We start from the raw sequence: 21,555 nt of genomic DNA on the forward strand, positions 1-21,555 counted from the left end.
AGATCTCCGGTGTGTCCAGCCTTCCCTTCCCTGGCCCCGGCCCTGGCCCTGGCTCTGGCCCATTCCAGGAGGGTGGGCAGTGTCTGGTGGGAGGAGGCTGGTGGAGGCTGCCTGCCCTGCACTGTGTCTTAGGGCTGACGCCATGGCCAGGCCGCTACTGTCTCTGCCCAGTTTCCTGCGTCTGGATGGGTCTGAGGTTGCAAGTGGTTTCCTGTTTCCCTGTATCTCAGGACTGGCCTAATTGGAAAGACATGTCAGACTGATGTGTCCAGCATGCTGAAGAAGAAAAGGAGGAGGAGGAGAAGAGTTAGGAGAGGGAGGAGGAGGGGGAGGACAAGTCTAGTTTGCTCAGATCATGTCTGTAGCAGAGGCTGGGGTGATGGAGACCAGAGATCCCATAGCTGGCAGGTGACTCTCCAGGGGCTTCTGTGGACGGCACAGCCCACAGCATCTGATGCAATGGGTATGGAGGAGGGTGTGCTCTGTTCTCTGCACTCCATTGCTTACAGAGCAGCTTTGCCAGTCTCTGTCTCTCTCTGTCTATCTCTCTGTCTCTCTCTGTCTCTTTGCCTCTCTCTGTCTCTCTGTCTCTGTCTCCATCTCTATCTTTATCTTTCTCTGTCTCTGTCTCTCTCTGTCTCTCTGTCTCTGTATTTGTCTCTGTCTCTCTATGTCTCTGTTTATCTCTCTGTCTATCTCTCTCTGTTTCTCTTTGTCTCTCTCTGTCTCTGTCTCTCTGTCTCTGTTTCTCTCTGTCTCTGTCTATCTCTCTGTCTATCTCTCTGACTCTCTCTGTCTCTTTGCCTCTTTCTGTCTCTCTCTGTCTCCATCTCTGTCTGTCTATCTCTCTCTGTCTTTCTCTCTGTTTCTTTGTCTCTCTCTGTCTCTCTGTCTCTGTCTTTGTCCCTGTCTCTGTCTCTCTCTGTCTCTGTCTATCTCTCTCTGTCTCTCTCTCTGTTTCTTTGTCTCTCTCTGTCTCTGTCTTTGTCTCTGTCTCTCTCTGTCTATGTCTATCTCTGTCTATCTCTCTCTGTCTCTTTGTCTCTGTTTGTCTCTGTCTCTCTGTCTCTTTCTGTCTCTGTCTCTCTCTCCTATCAGATGGGCATCCCTCTACTTTGCCAACATAGGAACCTATAATAGTCAGTGGCTTTGTAGTTGAGACTGTGAAAATTTGGGGCACAATCTGCAAATGAGAAAGCCACAGAGCACTTGGCTCAGAAGAGCCCACGTGTCACCCAGAGGAACGGGAATGGACATGATGAGACCCATTTCTCCGCAACAGACAGGGAAGGCAACCCTGTGAGTGGCTTCCATGTTAGAGCTCTTGGTCCACAGAGCAAGGGGCAGGGCCTCCGTCTCCTGCTAGGCAGAATGGCCAGCAAAGCCAGCCCTGCCTGGAGGCTTGATGTGACCTGTGGACCTGTGCCCTCTGGCGTCACTTTCTGTCTTTCTAAGTACCTCTTCCATAGGCCTATGCTGCTGCCTGCCCCTGCCCCTGCCCCTGCCCCTGCCCCTGCCCCTGCCCCTGCCCCTGTCCCTGCCCCTGCCCCTGCCCCTGCCTCTGCCCCTGCCATTGCCCCTGCCCCTGCCCCTGCCCCTGCCACTGCCCCTGCCCCCTTCCCCTGCCCCCCTGCCCCACCCCACTGCCCCTGTCCCTGTTCCCCTGCCCCCTGCCCCCTGCCCCCCCTGCCCCCTGCCCCTGCCACAGGGTACAAAGGGGGAAAAGGCAGATGTGGAAGGCTCAGTTTCCCGCTGCTAGGTGACCTCCCACATGCCTGGAAAGACACGGCCACCACAAACAGCATTCCATTCCCTAGCCTGTGGCAGCTGGCCACAGGGACATGGGCCGGGCTAGACATGTGTTGGCATGAGGCTTCACCTCCCTGCTGGGATCTGGAAGAGGGACATCCCTTCCCTTAAATTGTTCCCTGGTTATAGTTCCCGGGTGCAGGCAAAAATCAGGCTCAGTGTAGCTGCTGGGTGTTACTCGGGTCACCCAGCTGCTGGCTTCTGCCCATAGCCAGGGTAATGGACCGTCCACCCAGGAGACTGCCAGGGTCCCCACTTCCCCCAGGTAGGAGATGGCGGTGTGGCAACGGGGGACTCTCCCACTGGCTCCAGGCACAGTGGAGATGAGGACTCTGACAGTCGAACATGCTCTCAGTACCTTCTCCAGCTCAAGGGTCTCCTGTGTGGCAGTGGGAGTGGTATGTGCTCTGTGGGCAAGTGTGCATGTGTGCCCACATGTGTGTGTGTGTGTGTGTGTGACAAGGAAGAAGGAACCTGACAGAGAACCTGGCTCGTAGCATGTGTTCCTGAAAAGTGAGTCAGCTTGTGCTCCTCTTTAAAATACTTTTTAAATCTATTTATCTGTGTGTGTGTGTGTGTGTGTATCTATGCACATGCACTTGTGTGTGTGTGTATCTGTGCACATGCACGTGTGTACGCGCACGTGCATGTGTGCGCATGTGCATGTACGCGCGCGCGTGTGTGTGTGCACGTGTGTGTGTGTGTGTGTGTGTCTGTGTGTGTCTGTGTGTGCTTGTGCATGTAACCATGTACTTGTGAAGGTCAGAAGACTTGCAGGAGTCAGGTTTTTGCTTCCACCATCTGAGTCCCAGGGATTGAAAGTCAGGTCATCTGTTGGGTTTGGCTACAAGCCCCCTTAACTGCTGAGCCATCTCACTGACCCCATGTTTACCCATCCTCTCTCTCCTTCCTCCAGTGAGTTGTTAAATCTCTCTCTACCTCTTTTGAGAAAGTGACTGTTGGGCACCTACTGTGTGCTGAACGCCATGGGAAGGTCACTGAATATGCTCAGATACAACATCCCTTTCACTGTCCAGATAGACAAATAGATGCCCCCGAATGGCCCCCGCCATGGCAGGAAAAGCCCAGAGGACATGAAAAGGGTTCTATCAACTTTCATCATTTAATGAATATTCATCAAAATCCTCCAATTTGCTCGACCATCTTTCCCGGCACTTGGTGTCTGGGTGTGCCTGAGGCATACGTTGTGTGTTCAAGGGTGCTATGGTTTGCATATGCTGGGCCCGGAGAGTGGCACTACTAGAAGATGTGGTCCTGTTGGAATAGATATGGCCTTCTTAGAGGATGTGTGTCACTCTGGTTGTAGGCTTTAAGACCCTCATCCTAGCTGCCTGGAAGCCAGTAATCTGCTAGCAGCCCTCAGATGAAGATGTAGAACTCTCAGCTCCTCCTGTACCATGCCTGCCTGGATGCTGCTATGTTCCCATCTTGCTGATAATGGGCTGAACCTCTGAACCTGTAAGTCAGCCCCAATTGAATGTTGTTCTTTGTAAGAGTTGTCTTGGTCATGGTGTCTGCTCACAACAGTAAAACCCTAACTAAGACACGTGAATAGAGTCCCAGAACAGTGTAGACACTGGAGTAGAAAAGGAATTTCATGAGTCAGTGCCCTAGAAGGGGCTCCCATGCCTCTGACCTGTAGCATTGGCTCTCACCATGACCCAGGTACTAACTGTGTTGCTTCCAATGTCAACACTGCTGGCAGTTGCTCCTCTGTCACTCGTGAGGTCCTGTCACTGAGGACTACCTCAGTGGCATGTGAGTTCCACAAGTTCACATGATTCAGATAGATAGTCAAGCAATGTTTCACAGAAAGAGCGAGAGAAGGAGGTGATGTGACTTGTTCTAGATCGCACAGTGTTTTGTGGAGTAGGTTCAGAACCTGCACCTGTTTGTACCCAAGGCCCCATGGATTCTGCTGTGACTGCTGTTACCAGTGAACTCTGCCGTCCCACGTGGCATGCGTTAATAGTCAAAGCTCTTACCTGGGATGGACACTGTGGACAGAATGGCCACAGGCCACTGCTCTACTGTAAAGGGTGGCTCTGAGCAGGAGATTGTTTAGTTGGAGGGCACTGCATCTGTCCTGTCTGAAACAGAAGGTGCCAGAATTACCCTTCTCCAAGGAGGTTATTTTCCTGACCATATTTGGTGGAAACCTACTTGCTCTATTTATTTAATTGATCCCAGGGCTGGGCAGTATTGAGCCAAAGCAAGACATTTGCTGACTCTGTTCCATTCTATTTTTTGAGTTGAGATTCACAGGAAAGCAAAGCCACATTTTTTTCAGCCAAGGGGGTGTTAGGGAAAGGCATTTGAACAATGGATTGTCTCCTTGGCCACCAGACTGGGCACAGTCATATTTGGTTATGTATGGGGCAGGAAATAATTATTTATCGGTACATTTATTTTCAGGGCTCTGGGTTACAGGAGACTGAGTCCAAATATGGTCTGGAGAAAACTTTGGTTCCATTATATACTGTCTTCATCTTCTCCTGGCCCAGACTCTTCTAGCTTTTAGAATGGGCCTTTAAATAAATGGAGCAGTGTTCCAATGGTGAGCCGCATTAGACAAGTATGTAGATGTATCTGCACAATTACTGACATCTTTGGTGTCCTGGAGGAAGACTGGAATGGACTGAACGCTTTCCAGATAATCATCTGTGAGCGTCCTGGGGACTTTGGTGATAAAGCTGAGTTGAGATAGTTTTTATCAATTTCTATGTCTAGAATATTGTTCAAAGGGTTTTTCTATCTCATCAAGAGTTGGTTTCCCCATCTATAAATGAGCCTAAGGATTTTCCCGTAGGGAGGCTGTGAGGGAAGAGGAAGGCTCGGTCTATGATGCCTGGTAGCTTGATCCTTAGCGGCATCTGGGCTGGGTTGAGTAGCAGCCCTAAGATTCACTTCTCTTGTAGGACTTCAGAACATATTTGGAAGTGATGTCATTCCGTGTGTAACTTAGTTAACAGACACACGCTAGGTAACTAGTTACACAGAGTGTGAGTGAACTCTTTAACCAGCTATCCTATTCTTGAAAGAATGCTGAACAGCCCAGACAGATGAAAGTCACAGGAAGACAGCAGAGATGGAAGACAGACAGTTACTAGGAAGATGAAATAAAGACTCTCCCAACACTGCCAACACCTTGACTTCTGGTACCCCAAACCAAGAACTCTGTGTGTGGTGATTTGCCAGGACCACCCTAGGAAACAAGTCTGCCACCAGGGGTATTTTAATGAAGCACTCACTCGGCACAGAACTTGACAAGGAGGCCCGGCACCTATTGTTAGTTTACCAACTGGCTTTTGGACACGTCTAAGCACTGTGATATCCTGACAAGAGCATTAGAAGGATTCGTTTAGGCTCTCAGTTCCTGGGCACAGCCTACCATGTCAGGGAGAGGATGACCGGAGAAGCATGAGGCAGTTGGTCCCAGTGCATCTGCGTCTAGGAGACGGAGAGCTACAGAGACTGGTGCTCAGCTCGCTTTATATCTGCATGTAGTTTGGGAGCGCAGCCCAGAGAATGGCGATATCTCAAGTAGCTTAGTGAAGAAAAGCCATCACGGGTATGCCAAGAATCATATGGAAAATGGGAACTTTATTTGAGAAAATGCTTCCATCAGTTGGCCTGTAGGCATGTCTGTAGGGTATTCTCATGATTAGTGATTGATATGGGAGGGCACAGCCCGTTGTGGGTGGTGCCCTCCCAGAGAAGGTGGTCTTAGGTTGTATAGGAAAGAAAACTGAGCAAGCCAGTAAGAAACCCCCCCCCCCCCCCATAGTATCTGCTTCAGCTCCTGCCTCCAGGTTTCTGTCTGGGCTCCTCAGGATGACAGATTGGGATGCATGTGACAAAACAAAACAAAAAAAAACCCCAAAACAAACAAATAAACAAAACCTCTTTTCTTTCCAGGTTGCTTTCAATTGCAGTGTTTTATCCCAGGAAGAGAAAGCAGAGCAGGACACCAGGAAATTCCAGACGATGTCAATCTGACAGTCGGTATTAGCCTCCAAGATAGAATGACCTCTGATTAAGGTAAGGTGGATCCCTAATAGGAAGGGGCCCAGGCAGGTGGTAAGAACCCCTTCTCTCCCTGTGTTTTCAGGGCTAGACAAACAGGTCGGCAGACGTATCTCACTCAACCTTCCTTGCCCACATTCCTGTAGCCTGCAAGCACTTGTACTTGTTTATTTCACACAGCCTATACCAGTGCTGCTTACGTCAATTCCTGTGTTCTTTATAGAGCGCCGCATCTCCCGTGAAATAGACCTTCGAAGCTCGCAGAGTCGCACGAGGTACCGTACCCTTCTCAGGAGATGTGTTGCCATCAAAGACCAGAGTGGGCACGTGTGATTTATGTAGGCATGCTTCATGCTTATAAAGGCCAACGCCATTTCTCCAGGCCCCCGAAAACACTTAGGGCTGACAGGGCCTAAATAAAACAGTTTATTTACTGCCCCGTTACCTGTTTAAGACTTGCCGTTATGTTAAGTAACACAGTGCCCAGGCTAATAAATTTATAGCCATGCCTGTTTGTTTTCTAGAAGAATTTATTGCTGAAGTAATAACTGTCAGAGAGGGAAGCTGGCAAAAGGCTGGGTGGCTCAGTGTCCTCGCCACCCATTCAAGCGCCACAGGCAGCCTTCCATGGGAAGAAGGAACTTGGGACGTACTGGGGGAAAGGACAGTTTTTTCTTCTGCTTGATGTAGATTTGTGCAAGTCATAGGCTCTGTGGGTTGTGGGGTGATTCATCACAAGCTGCCTTCTACTGCAGGCTGGCTTCTATTGACTTTTGGGGTGCTTGCATTAGAGCAAGCAGAAGAGGAGAAAGTATAATGATTTCAATGAAAAATTTAATGGTTTTTGTTTTCCTTTGTTTTACCTTTATCACACTGAAAGTGAAAAGAAACCAAAGAACAATTTGATCTTCAGAGAAGTGTCTCTTCAACAACTGAAAATAAAGTTGTGAGAAACTAAAAACATCCTGTGGGGGAGAATGGTCTTACGTCCCAGGCAAATTCAGATTTGAAGGTGACTCATTTTATTTTCATTTTTTTGTATGTGTTAGTGTTTTGCCTCATGTATGTCTGTGTACCACATGCATGCCTGGTACCAGAAGAGGTCATTGTATCACCTGGAACTGAAGTTACAGACAGTTGTGAGCTACCATGTGGGTGCTGGGAATTGAACTTAGGTCCTCTGGAAGATCAACCAGTGTTCTTAACCACCAAATCATCTTTCCAGTCTCTATTTGACTTTTGTTAGGAAAGTGAATAATTAGGACATTTGTATTTCTCTTATTCCTGATCTCTGGTGGCAGAGTTTTGCTGATTGTGTAGTTTTGAATTTTACTTTATTGAAATTTTGTAATTCATACATTTCATACTCATGGGTTCTTTTCTTGGTACATGCATGCATGTGTTTGTGTGTTTGTGTGTGCCTGTGTGCCTGTGTGTGTACATGTGCAAGCATGTAGGTGTCTGTGTACATGGGCATATATGCATGTATATGTGTGTACATGTTCAAACATGCATGTGTATTTACATATGCATGTGTGTACACGTATGTGTTGTACATGTATAGACACATGCATGTATACATGTGTGTGCATGTGTTCATACATGTGTATGCATGTATATGCATGTATGTGTACAAGCATGCATGGTATGTGTGTGTATACATGTGCATGCATGCATGTGTGTGTGTGTGGAGGGCAGACATCAGTCTCCAGCATCATTCTTCAGGTGCTGGCCACCAGTTGTTTTTGAGACAAGGTCTGCCTCATTGCCTGAGAGATCACTGAGTAGAGGAAGCTGGCTGGTGGTTGCTAGGGAACCAAAGGTCTGTGTCCTCATCATCAGTGCTGGGACTGCAAATACATGCCACGACACTCAGAATTTTATGCAGGTTCTGGGAATTGAACTCAGGTCCTTTAGTGTCCTCTCTTTACTGTCCCCCTTCCTGTTTTCTTAAACCACGCTTTTTACAGGCGTGTAATTTCACGTCTATATTTGAACACATCCCTGTTTTTGATTAGACTTTTGAACATAGAGTCTCTATTTTTTGTGGTACTAACACTGAAGTGTCTAAGAAGGTCGTTGGGACTCCTCTGTGGCTGCTGTTGTCAGATGTCAACGGCTCACTTAGGGTGTCGGCTGCACTGAAGGCTGAAGTCTAATCTCTGCTCTGTACATCTGGGGATACACACCAGTGTTCTCAGAAACGTGTCCACAATGGTCAGCCCTCTTCTGCATCACACAGGAGGAGTTGGGAGAACAGAAGTGATGTAATTATGTTAATCAAAATAAAAAAAATCATCAAGGGAAAAGAAATCTTTGATCCATTCTGGTTAGCTTATTTCTCTTTGAAAAAGCATTCTTACATTAATTAATTAATGTATGTATGTATATATGTGTGTATGTGTGTATGTATGTATGTATGTATGTATGTATGTATGTATGTATGTGTGGATATGCATTCCTAGGTAATCATGCTATCATGGAGGTCAAGGGACAACTTGCAGGAGCTGGTTTTCTCCTTCTACCACCAGGGATTGGAACTGACTTCAGGTCCTCACACCTGGGGCCAACTGTCTTTACCCACTGAGGCACTGTTGGCGGCCATTGCCTCTGTTCTGAAGCTCTCCTTATGTAACTCTTTCTCCCTCCGTCTCTGCTGACCAGTGCTCTCACGAGGCTTTGGTTTTCTGCTTCTATTTTCTCTTTTCCACCTGAGATAACAGTGTTTTCATCTCTTTACCTTGGACATTTCCCTCTCAAGATGCCACTGAGTACTCCCCCCGCCCCCTGCCTGCCTTCAGTGACATGGGCATCAGTTCCTGCCTAGCTTTTGAAAATATCAGTTATCGTTGGTGTGGACACTTTTGTCTGCTTTATTTTCCACTGGGTTCTATGTGATTCCTTCATGTTTATTCTCTAGGTGGTTTTGTTCTTCATTGTTTCCTGGCCCTTGCCATGCTTTCGCCTCTGCCGTCACTTTCTCTTTTGTTTTTTTTTTCAGTTTACCAGCACATCTTCCTGTCTGTTTTTTTTTTTTTTTCTTTGACGGCTCTGGCTTCTTTGAATCCACTAAGGCAGGAAGCAGTCTCCTCCGTGAAGCTGCCTCCACAACTGTGTGAGTCATTTCCCCCGCAGCCTGTGTGTCCCTTGCTCATATCTCATTTCTAGTCTCTGCTCCTGGTATTTCTAATTGTTTGTCATCGTTATAATTGTTTCCGTCTATTTGCAAACGAATGGTGTGAAAGGGGGAGAGTGAGTTGAGACAGACAGAAGCCAAACTAACCTGTTACCATGGGTTCTTTAAAAGACCTATTATAACCTGCATCCCGGGAGACTGACTTGGGGTGTCATTGTGTCAGTGGCAAAGTGCACTCTGAGGTGACCTGCCTTCCCCCTCTTTTGGGATCTCACTGGCATGCCCCAGCATTTGTCACCTTAGAGACCATGATGTGGTTAGTCTTGTAGTGTGAGTTTCTATAGGACCATTTATTCAGGTTTATTATCATCTCTTAGAGTTATGCCTCTCTCTATTTTTATGTATATTATATAATTATATGTATATAATTATTCAGGTATATTATCATCCCTTAGGGTTATGTCTCTCTATATTTTTATGTATATTATATACTTATATTATATATACACATGCATGTATATATTATATAAAAACACACATATAGGCACATATAACATGTCTATACATGTATACATATATGTATATATTAAATATTTTTTAAAATTTATTTAAAAATATGTATATGTACCGTGTTTTACATCATTCCTACCCCATCTCCTCCCTCGCCTGTCCTCTCCAACTCCCTTTCCAATTTATGGCTTAATTATTATTACACTTATACACACAGATACATACAACTTGTCAAGTCCATTTAGTGGTGTGTGTGTGTGTGTGTGTGTGTGTGTGTGTGTGTTTAGAGTTGACCACTTGGTATCACATAACCAATTAAAGGGCTCGTTACCAGAGAAGACTGATTCTCTCTCTCTCTCTCTCTGTCTCTTTCTGTCTCTGTCTCTCTCTATCTTTCTGTCTGTCTCTCTCTCTCAGAAATCATTACCCACAGCTCTTTACCTATAAGCGAGTTCCTATGAGATTTCCAAGATCACCTCCACCCGTGTTAGAGTGTCAACTGATCTCATTGTTGAGTCTTGTTTAAGTAGCTATATTACTGGGATTTCACAGGATGGTTTCCGTTTTCTTGTATTGTCTAGAAGATGCTCCTTCCACAGTAGACATTCAAATGCCCCGGTTCTTACAATCTTTCTACCCATTCCCCCTCTGTAAATTTCCATGAGCCTTAGATGTAGGTGTTGTATTATATATACATTTACTGGGGCTAGGCACCCCACACTACCCTGGACTCTTAATCAGAGAACTGATGTGGCTGTCTTGGTGGCACTTTCCTGGGTGTCGTAAGTGTGGGTGGCACCCAGGTGGTGCTTGGGAAACATGAGCTATGGTTTATGTTTGAAGAGGAGGTCTGGGGAGGTATCCCTGCTTTTCTGCTTCCTTTCTCGTAGAGCACAAGAGTTGACAGTAGAAATGAAAAGCAGGTTGTGTCCTATCTTTAAGTTCTCAGTTCTCAAGGCTGTCAGACAGAGCAATAAGCAGCCCCGGGGCTTCCATTTTAATTGATAAAGTATTGACAATTGGGAATGGAACTAAGAATCCAAGGGATTACAGGGTCAATATTGATTCTCGGTCCATACAAATTTGCCAGGAGGTATGTCTGCAGGTCAGAGAGAGCATTAGGTGGCTGACTGACTGTCCACTGTGGTCCAGGGCTCTGGCTAGTGCTCTGCATTTCAACTCCAATCTGACAGCACATCCGAGGTGAGGCTCCTTCATCCCATGTTAACAAAGGAGAAAGAGAAACCTGAGAACCTGGAAGATTGGATGGGCAAATCCAGTTGGATTCCTTTCCTCTCTGTCTGCTGTGTGTACTGGGTCTGAAAATAAATATCAGTGAAAGTTGCAGCAAGGCCTTTCACTCTTCCTCCTGCAGCCCCTGCACTGCTTCCTTCTCTGCGCATTGGATTCTGAGGCCTTACCGTGTAACTCAGCCTGGCTTTGAGGTTGTTCTACCTCAGCTGCCTAGGATCTCAGGTATACGTACGTCCCCATGACTAGATCTCAATTTCTGTTCCCATGACAACAGGTGACTTCTTTTAACATCATATTTCTTCTACTCGCTTCTGTTTTCCTTGGGTTACTTTTTATCAACATCTGCCTGTTACTTAATTTCTGATCAACTAATCCATAAGAGGTACTTGGATAAGAAAGGATCATTTGAGTAATTGTGTGAGTGTATATATAAGAATCTAGTCTTTCCATGTAGTAGTTAGTTTTCTCACGGCTGTGACAAAATGCCAGGCACGGGCAACTCTAGGAAGGAAAGGTTTGCTTTGACTCAAAGGCTGAGAGTATAGTCCCTCACAGCAAGGAAGCAGGGTGGGGGTGGGGCAGGAGTGCGAGGCAGCCTTGCTACCCATGTAGATGCAAGGAACACTGTTGCTCAGCCTGCCTTTAACTTTTTAGTCAGCCTGGGACAAAAGTCCACAGAATGGTGCTGCCCAGGGCAAGGTTAGATCTAATCTAGATAGTCCCTCACAGATGTGGCCAAAGGTTTGTCTCCTAGATGATTCTGGATCCTGTCCGGTTGACAGTTGACATTAACCATCATCATCCCCAATGATGGGCCAGGTTGGGGAGGGTCAACTCCCACTATTCTGCAAATTTGCCCAAAGCCTTTCAACTCACACAGCAGTCACAAACACAGTCGTGTGATTTGGGATGGGGAGGACCCAGATCTTCCCATGGGGAGGACCCAGATCTTCCCTTGTTCTTCAGATTGTCCTCCTTCTTCACGCTGTGCTTCCTGACCTGGAGGTTCTCCGAACTGCGCATGCTTTGGATGAAGGGACAATCTGTTAGCTAGCCACCAGGAGAGGCAAAGGGGCTGACCCTCTTTCTATTCATCCTCGTTTGTCAAGGAGTCTCTGGCATCTGCCAATGGTTATCTCTGCTTGTCTTGGTCCTGGCAGTGTGATGAGGACTGTTGTCATACAGTCCTTGAATTGTCTGTTTGTTTCATAGATTCTTAAATGCTTTTCTATTTCTCAAATGGGAGTGGAGTCGCTCTTTCCATATGACACCCACCCTCATTTTCATGGGTGATTAACAGTTTCCATCTTGGAAAATAACAAGAGCCCATTGAGAAAAGTTGCTTAGACACCACAGGCAGTGGCCGAGAGCTTGATCTCCTCACTCTGAAACTGGGTTTTCAGCTTGACCGCCCCTGCTACTTTGTAGATGCCCTGTCTCTGTATTTGCCACATTCCGCTGAAATCATCTGTGCGGTCTGTCTTTCTCATTCCCTCCCCGCAACTCCTTAGTTTTTCATCTTCTCAAAATGACTTCTTATCCCAACTTCCAGTTCAGAGAATGGTGAGAACCACATTGCCTAGAGATTGTTTCTGGCAGAAAACATGAGAAAGAGTATGTTTACAGACCACCAAAATCATGAGAATGGTGATGTTTACAGAACACACTTTGAAAGACATCCTCCTGATTAAAGAGCGGGGAGAGAGGGAACCTGTATTCTGGGTGACCCCTGAGCCTGGGCAGACTCAGCCCCACACAGGGCTTCATCATAGCATGCACGGTTGGGAGGCCAAGGTCGTGACCAGCACTTACAGACCCAGGGGGCTGCTTTCCACATCTCAACCTTGGCTTTGTAATGATCAAGGAGACAAAGAATTTCTCTCTCCCATGACCAGTAAAGCCTTCATCTAACATAGCCGAGTTAACACTGCATTCAAGAGAGAGCACATTGCCTTTCCACAGACAGAGGAGGCCACCACACCCGACACTCACACCCTGACCCATAGCCTGCATTTCTATGTTTGTCGCCTCTCTACTGCTTTTATAGAAATGCTAGATTAAAAAGGTATGCTCTACAAAATCATATTACCTGTGATTTACATGTGCCACTTAGGTTTTTGTTTTGAAGACTATAAACTCAGGCATGGTGGCCCAGGCCTGAACCCCCTGCTAATGTTGGAGGCTGAGGCTCAAACATGATACATCCAAGGTCTGCTAAAGCTACAAAATTAGTTCAAGACCTTGCCTCCAAATACAATGTGGGCAGCCCTAGGTTCAGTTCCCTAGTGGTGATACCCGTGTGTGAGGGGCTTCTTGTTGCTGTGAGGAAACACCATGACTATAAACAACTTGGGGAAGAAAGGATTTGTTTCTGCCTATGACTCTCAGGTCACACTCTATGAGTGAAGTCTGGGCAGGAACTGGAAGGCAGGAACTGAAGAAGAGGTTGTGGTTTGCTTAACCTGTGTTCTTATTGAATCTAGGACCACCAGCCCAGGAGTGGTTCAGCCCACAGTGAGATGCGCCCTCCCAGGTCAATAACTGATCAAGAAATCTCCCCATAGGCTTGCCCACAGGTCACTCTTAAGGCATTTTTTCAATAAAGGTTCCCTCTTCCCAGATACCCGCCCCCCCCTCTCTCTTACACACACACACATACACACACACATCGGTGTTCCATAAAGTTCCATGGGCAGGGTGCTTTAAATTAAATCCCTACTACGAATTTTCCTTATTTTGGGCTTTCATGAGTCTCCATATACGCTCTAGCTCTGAGCATTTTTGTCTAGATAAGCAGATCTCTTGGGTATTTTAGGAGTGGTTCTCCGATGCTGTGAGGGTGTTAAGCCGAGTGCTGACAGGCTTCATCCTTAGGATGAAGATAAAATCAGACCACTTGTTTTCCAAGACCCCGCCCTGCCAACCACCCCACACAGCTTCCTTCTGAGACAGAGCATTCCTCCCCTGCCCCCACCCTGGTCATTGACCTTTCATGCTGATCCCAATGCACAGTGGGGCTGTGCTTGTCAGAGTTAGAAATGAATCTAGAGTAAGTGATCTAGCCTCTCTGGTGGTGTCAGTCAGTCCTGTTCTGACTACCTGGGCGTGGATGTGGAGTCCATTCCCTTGAGACCCTGACACTTGGGACTCAGAGTCGATTCCCAAGATTTTCTTATGTTGGAGTGTAGGTGTCTGTGTTTCAGCTTTGTGGTGGGACCCACACTCCCATTTAGCTTTGATGAGAAGGTTCCCCTGAATCCCTGTGATTTTTGCTGGCCAGGACACAGTTCTGTTTACTGTGTTATACTGCAAGGGGTGGAGTGGCTCCAGTCTGTCTTCACCCTTCTCCACACATTTTCTGGCTTTATTTTGAGGGGGATCTTTCATGATTAGCCCCCAGCTACCACTGATCTCATCAGATGCTAAAACTAGTCCAATAGCATAACCCAAAGAGTAAGAACCCTTTGCTCTGATTCTGGAGCATCTCGTGTCATTTCAAAGTAAGGACCACATTTGTCCCTTTGTTTGCTGGCATGGGAAGGAAGAGTCAAATGCACCTGACCTATAGAGGCTGACATTGAGAGAAGGCATTGTCTTTTCTTTTTTCTTTCTTTCTTTCTTTCTTTCTTTCTTTCTTTCTTTCTTTCTTTCTTTCTTTCTTTCTTTCTTTCTTTCTCTCTCTCTCTCTCTCTCTTTCTTTCTCTTTTCTTTCTTTTCCTTCCTTCCTTCCTTCCTTTCTTTCTTTCTTTCTTTCTTTCTTTCTTTCTTTCTTTCTTTCTTTCTTTCTTTCTTTCTTTCTTTCTTTCTTTCAAGATTTATTATTTCTAAGTGCACTGTAGCTGTCTTTGACACCCCAGAAGAGAGCATCAGATCTCATTACGAATGGTTGTGAGCCACTATGTGGTTGCTGGGATTTGAACTCAGGACCTTCAGAAGAGCAGTCAGTACTCTTAACCGCTGAGCCATCTCTCCAGTCCAGAGAGATAAAGCCTTTCCATTCAGCCATTCTCCTTTATAGGAGAGCCTCTTTTATGGGAGCCATAGCGCCCAGCTGGAATGGCATGATCCTGAAGTCCCACTTCCACAAGGATTGGCAGCAGCGAATGGACACTTGATTCAACCAGTGGGCACACAAGATCCTCAGACACAAGGCCCAGCAGGTGAAAGTGCGCCTCATTGCTTCTCTTCCCACAGCCAGCCCCATCAACCCATCGTGAGGTGCCTGCCCTACAGTTAGATACCACACCAAGGTCCGGGCTGGCAGGGGCTCGGCCTGGAGGAACTCAGGGTGATTAGTATCCACAAGAAAATGGCTCACACCATTGGGATCTCTGTGGACCAAGGAGACGAAACAAATCCACTGAATCACTGCAGGCCAGCATGCAGCACCTGAAGGAGTACCACCCCAGGCTCTTACTTTCCCCCAGGAAGCCTTCTGCTCCTAAGAAGGGAGTCAGTTCTGCAGAAGAAATTAAATTGGCCACCCAGCTAACGGGCCCTGTGACATCCATCTGGAATGTGTACAAAAGGAAAAGGCCAGAGTCATCACAGGAGAAGAGAAGAACTTTAAGGCTTTTGCCAGTCTCTGCACGGCCCGTGCCAATGCCAGGCTCTTTGACATCTGAGCAAAAAGGGCGAAGGAAACTGCAGAGAAAAGGTAATGCATGGCTAGGGAGTTGCGATAAATTTTCCATAAAGAGAGGGCATTTTCTTAAAGGAAACTGGGATGCTTGTCATCATAGGGGACGCAGGAACAGGTGCCCAGGTGTCCCCTTCCTATTGTCGCTCATCTTCTTTTGGAATCCTACCATTTTGATAGCCCTAGAGGCCAAAGATCAGCCATGATACCTACTGGAAGGACTTTTCAAAGATAACCACACTGAAAGGTTTGCAAAGACAGGCTGTTCAATAATCCCCTGACTTCTCTGTCCACCCGTAATCAGAGATGGTGCCCCCTGGAACAGCATCTGCTGCTGCTATACCTGGAACCATAGCTCTGGAACGGCAGTCAGGCCGGAATCCTCCTATGTCCATGCAATGATGAGATCCGTGCCGTGTTGGACCCTCCTTCCTTCCCTGCCCTGAGAACCTTAGGCTATGTCTAGGAATCAGCTATAACAGACCTCAATCAGTGCTCCAAGGCAACTCAGTGCCTTTGGAGCTGGAGTTAAGTCACTAGGCTCTTACACCATTTGTATTATTCCAAAGGACCAAGCACATTAAAAAAAAATCAAAGACATTAACACAAAGGAACCAGCCAGCCCTCAGTCAGAAAGGAAGACTTTAAAACTCTGTGGAAGTCGATGTTAGGTGTTACCCACCACGGGCACGGAGGCACTGCCTCCCTGGGAATGAGTTCTTTGACACTTGGGGGAAGCACAGACTTCATTAACCTGTGTGGGCACAAGGCAGGAGATGCCCCTGGGAACTTCTGGCAGCCTTGCAGGGAAAAGATGGCGTCCAGTGATGGTCTACTTCAGATTGAAGTTGGCATGCGCAGAAGTGATGGCCGTGTTATAGGAGGTCAGGTGGCACTTCCAGTTTGTGTGCAGGAGTCTAATTACTGACCTGACACCCGTTGCTTCAAACAGGCCCAGGAAGGAAGCAGCTAACGGGTGTGTGGGAGCATCTGGTACCGCGATCACCCTGTCAGCCTTTTATCCACGTGTAGTCCTGCCATTAAGCGCACTTCCCCCACCTTGATATCCTTAAAATGCAGAGGTACCAGCCAGAGCAATTTAAAATGATATATAGTTATTTTTTTGACTCCTCTCCTGTCGAGGGAGAATTTTATAAACGGTGTCACAGTAAACAGAATGTGAGGGAACGCTCAGAAACGAAATTTGTAAGGGCAGAGACTCAGAGAAAGATCATCTCTGGGGCTCCCAAGTGCTAATGAATTAATGAGGAAGCCAAGCTAATGAGTCGAAAGAGGCATTCTTGTCAGAGATTTTGAGGTAATAGCATGGAGTTATGGAGCAGGGAGCTGGAGCCTGGGCACTCCCAATGCCTCCCACAACTGTAGGGAAGATGGTAGAGGAATGTAGGGGAAAACTGAGCCGTGCCTGTTGGGCTTGGTGTAGGGAACAGGTGATTTGAAATGGTATTTTGAATTTATCTATTATTGTTCCTACCTTTGACAGTGGTGGAGTTAAAACTTCCTTTGTGCAACTCCCAGGGACTCTGAGTCCACTCAAGGTTTCTGGAATTCTCTGTGGAAATGCAGAGGCTCCCTTGACTCTGAGAGCTTGCAGCGTGAGCAGGGGAGGCTGGTGTAGGTACCCAAACAAGCATACAACATAGTGAGGGGTCGGACGATGTTTTCAGCCTTCTAACCCACTAGCCGTTACCTTCTCATCAGAGTAATGGGCATCAAGTGAGACCAAGGATATGGAAAAGTTTTTATAAACTCCAGAAGTCTCAGGAAAACTTACCAAATCCTTCCAAGGGGTTCTTGGAGGCCTTGGGAGAACAGCGTTTCCCAGTTTATTTGGATGAGTGCCAAAGGCACCCAGGTAATCGTGATTATCCCCAAACCAACCAGGTTGGTCTACACCTCAGTTGTGGCTTCCCTCAGGGCCTTTTTGCATCATTCCTTCATTTAGAACCCCAAAGGATGGCAGTCTGGAGAAGTCATAAATGGTTCAGAGGGCTCCCAGCATGGGAGGGGGCTATCATTTCTCCTCACCCCTCATGTTGTTGTCAGTCACAGTGGTACAAAGCTTTTTTTCCATCCCAGTGCCTGTAAACACATCACCCACTTCTCCTCTACAAACATGTCTCTTTCAGAGACCTATCTTGCCTCTGAATGAATATAAGGTTAGCTATACTTTGGTCTCCTGAAGCTGGAAGCACCCCCATATCATGGCACTGTGGGGTCACATTGCCTGCCTGTCACATCTCATGACCTGTCCACTCTATACGGGAAAGTGAGTTTGGCTATCATTGGAGACCCAGCACCAATATGGCATCCAATATAATGTGAATAGATGATGATGTTAGTTGAGTGTTATTGAACAACTGAGCAATTGGGTGAATGATTTTCTTCAAGTTCCCCATCTAAAACCAGTCTTGCTGAAAATTTACATCTTTGAAGTACCAGACAAGTTACTTCGTGCACCCCACAAATCACAGAAGCCATCTCATTTATCTTTCGCCATGGACTCTAGGATGCTCAAAGCCCACATCTTTCAGGCTGAGCTAACTAGCCTACACTCCACTTGCAAGCCTTTCCCCTCCTACTCTGAGATCACACAGCTGTTTTCTTTGCCCATGTCTTTCTGTTAAGGTGCCAATCATTTTCCAAGGAAAAGAGCCATGCATTTCTTTCACTCACGATGTGGGTGGCCAGCCTTGCCAACTGCTCTGCCATGGACTGAGATTAACGGACCGTCCTAAACGATAACTTTCCTGCCCGTGTTCTCCCCGAAGGTCTCTTCGACAAAATACGGTATTGCATCCTCGAACATTCAGATGAAAAAAAAAAAAACCTATCGCTGGCGATAACTTCGCATGATAGAATCTTAATAAACTTTCTGTGTTTGATTGGCTGGGATAACGAGAGATACCTATCATGTGTGATAGCTGTGCGACACAAGATAAGCTGGTCATCATTTTCAGATAAAAATGCCCATCCATTCGCAGATTGCAATCACGGTGATGCCGTGGAGTGCCTGGTCTACTCTAGTTAATTAAATGCTAAATGAAATTCAGAGCTCTGGCTCCTACAGTGTCAACGATCTGTCTCCATGGTGGTTGGGGGGTGGGAGCAGAGCCTCAGAAGACAGCCTGAGAGGTCTGCTGAGGGGATAGTAGTGGCTCAAGAAGTACTATGTCGCTGACAGATCCCCTTCTCTGCAAAGGAGATGTCTGGGCTCCCTTTGGCTCTGATGGTCGCTAACCCCAGGTATTTGTCAGGGAGAGGACAAGACATCGAGGACCACTTACTTCTTTATGAGCCCACTCACATGGCAACGGGAAGGCGTTCCTTGGTCCCTGTTTGTTGCACTAAATGCTAAGGCACATCTAGATGGAGGTGGCAGAAGCCTATCTAGGGGAACAAATCAATGACCTTGCTCTCTTTGGGACCTTGAATTAGATGTCTCCTGTCTGTGTCTGGGATCCATTTCCTAGGAGCTTTGTGGAGGTGAGGACGAGTCACCATCACTGAGCTTGTGACTTTGCCACGTGCTGATCCAGGTGATTCCCATTCGATAGTCTCATGGAGGAGAGTACTGATGCTTTGATAATCCTGAATCTCACAGAAGGTGTAATCTACCTAGGGAGGTCCAGCTATCCAGAGGTTGTACAAGGAGGAGAATGTGCATCTATTTAGAGTACAGTGGAGAGCAACCACACTTGCTTTAGGAATTGTGTGAGCATCCCTGGGCTTCACACAAGGGCTGGCATGACTGGCGTTGGTGTGTAATGTTGGATAATCTGTAAGCCCGTCCCTGTCTTCCTTTTGTCTCATCAATACAAACTTCTGTGCTCCACCCAAGTGTCTTCTGTGATGAGGAAGGGCAATGAACACCTTGACTGGCTGCCTTAGTTACAATGTAACAGTCTGGTTCTATTTGTTTATTTATTTATTTATTTATTTATATTTATCTATTTGTTACTCTTGTTCAAAGCTAGGTTTGTAAGAGGATCATTTCCAAGATTCCTCCACAATGCCAGCCACTTTCACGGCTTTTTTGTGAAGGAAGTAAGGCCTGTGAGGAGGGAGGCCTGATTCTCCCTCTCAGGTTTCAACCACCAGCATCTCTCACATAAAGAGTCTACAGCTCCCAAAGGGAAGCTATCATAGACCAGGACTGGTACCGGGTGCAAAGAAACAAAGAGAAAACCCGAGGCATCAGCTCCATGCTCTGGCTTCTTAGAAGCAACATTGTATCAATAAATACCCCTGTTAAGAAAGGGGAAGACAACATTTGGAAAGTAAGTGTTAAGTTGACCAAGAGAAGTGGCTGATGGGGACAACAATAAGGTCAAAGAGAAAAGCTGCAGATCAGAAAAGAAGGGAAGAGCTGGGGCAGGTGCATGCCTGTCCCTTGGCCTCTGGGACCTGTTTAATTGCTTAAGACAACATGATGTAATGTATTACAGGTTAGTAGCTTGACATGAGCTGTGTGTTGCTGAAGACTGGTATTAGTGGCAGCACTGACTTCTGGAAGAGACCAGTTAATCCATTCTTTTTCTTTTTTTTGTCTTTCCAAGAAGCTACCCATGTGCCTTGACCTATAGCATCCTTTTCTGTCCCCGGAGCTAGCAGTACGGTGCTAAGGGATCTCATACTCTTCAACTACCCCCTCACCATCATCTTTAAGGATCTTTGTAACTATGCCACATTCAGAGATGGTCTTCGCATCTGTAGGAAGAGCAGATCAGCCATCTTAATTCCAGGATGCATGGAGATGACTCTGTGAGCAAACTGCTTGCTTTGTGACCACGGGGACCTGGATTCAGAAGTCCAGCACCCATGGAAAGAGTGGGTGTGGCCACATGAGCACTTGTAACTCCAGTGGGGTGTGAGGAGGCAGGAGGATGCCTGGGGCTTGCTGGACCCGAGCCTGACTCCAGGTTGACTGAGGGATCTTGACTCAGAGTAAGGCTGAGAGTGAGGGAGCCTGATGTTGTCCTCTGGCCTTCATCTATACACATGGGAGTGTTCACACACACACACACACACACACACACACACACACACACACACACACACGAAAATGCACCACATAGAGGGGCACTTCCAGATTGACCACATGCTAGAAATGCTAACCCAACATTCAAAACAATAAAGATAAGCCCACATCTGAGAGAGAAAGAACAGAGACAGACACAGAGAGAAAGCAGAGTAAGAGAGAGAGAGAAACAGAGAGAGATTCGGGATCAGCCAGGAAGAGAAAAGAGACAAGGAGATGAATGGGAGGGAGAGATGGTGAGGGGATACAGGGAAGAGGCAGAGAGAGATGGAGGAGATAGGGTAAGGATAAGGAGTGGGAGGGGCGACCAGCCTGCCTAGAGGGAAGGAACTGGAAAATGCTATTGGTCTGGAGAGCTTGTGCCTCCACTACCTGGTCCTCAGTGGAAGGAAGGCTTCTCTCTTTGCAAATAAACAGTGGTGGGGGCTCTTCACTGTTGGCTGCTGTTACTAGTTAAGTCTGCTATCCCAGGGTGGATCTGACACACCACTGAGCAGAAGAAAGTTCTCTGACTAAATTCCATCGCTGAGAATCAGGGTCAGCTAATCCCCAGAGGATTTTGAGGCTTTTCAATTTTTCTTTTATTCAAAAATCCAGTCTGTAATTATCACCTGGGAGGGAGTCCTCGCTTCACCAAGTTGACTGATATCCGTGACTGCTGAGGAAGCACAGAGGTGTTAGAGTGTTCTAGAAGGAGCCATATTGCCTGGCACAGTTTTCACAAAGACTGCATGGCAGGGGAGACAAAGAAGGCTTCAGCCTGTAGCCTGTGGATATATTGGTAAATATCCCATGCTTCTCTTCCTCTGGGCCCTAACCCAGCCGGGGTCAGCTGCTTGTCTGGGTCCCTGAAACTCTCAGCTATAATGGTGCAACCCTTCGATCCACCTGTTGTTTCTCCATTTTGTTAGCCAAGCAACGGATTGCTAAAGCTCTCTCCCTTCTGTTGGTGCTTGTAGTGTGTGAGGCCCAGAAGCTCCAGGCTGCACTACGTGACATATAACAATGTTTCCTCCCTCTTCTCTCCCATTTTCAGCTTTGTGTTACTATCTAACATTCCGCCATTGCGTTTTCTGTAAACTGCCTTAAATCCCCTTG

General features: G+C 46.9%; 1 pseudogene; it reads left to right on the plus strand.

Moving 5' to 3' along the window:
• The first annotated feature begins 142 nt into the window (after window positions 1-142).
• LOC127687811 (60S ribosomal protein L13-like) lies at window positions 143-15,417 on the plus strand (annotated as a pseudogene).
• The last annotated feature ends 6,138 nt before the right edge of the window (window positions 15,418-21,555 follow it).

The sequence above is a fragment of the Apodemus sylvaticus genome, chromosome 6, assembly GCF_947179515.1.
Source record: "Apodemus sylvaticus chromosome 6, mApoSyl1.1, whole genome shotgun sequence".
Classification (NCBI taxonomy): Eukaryota; Metazoa; Chordata; class Mammalia; order Rodentia; family Muridae; genus Apodemus; species Apodemus sylvaticus.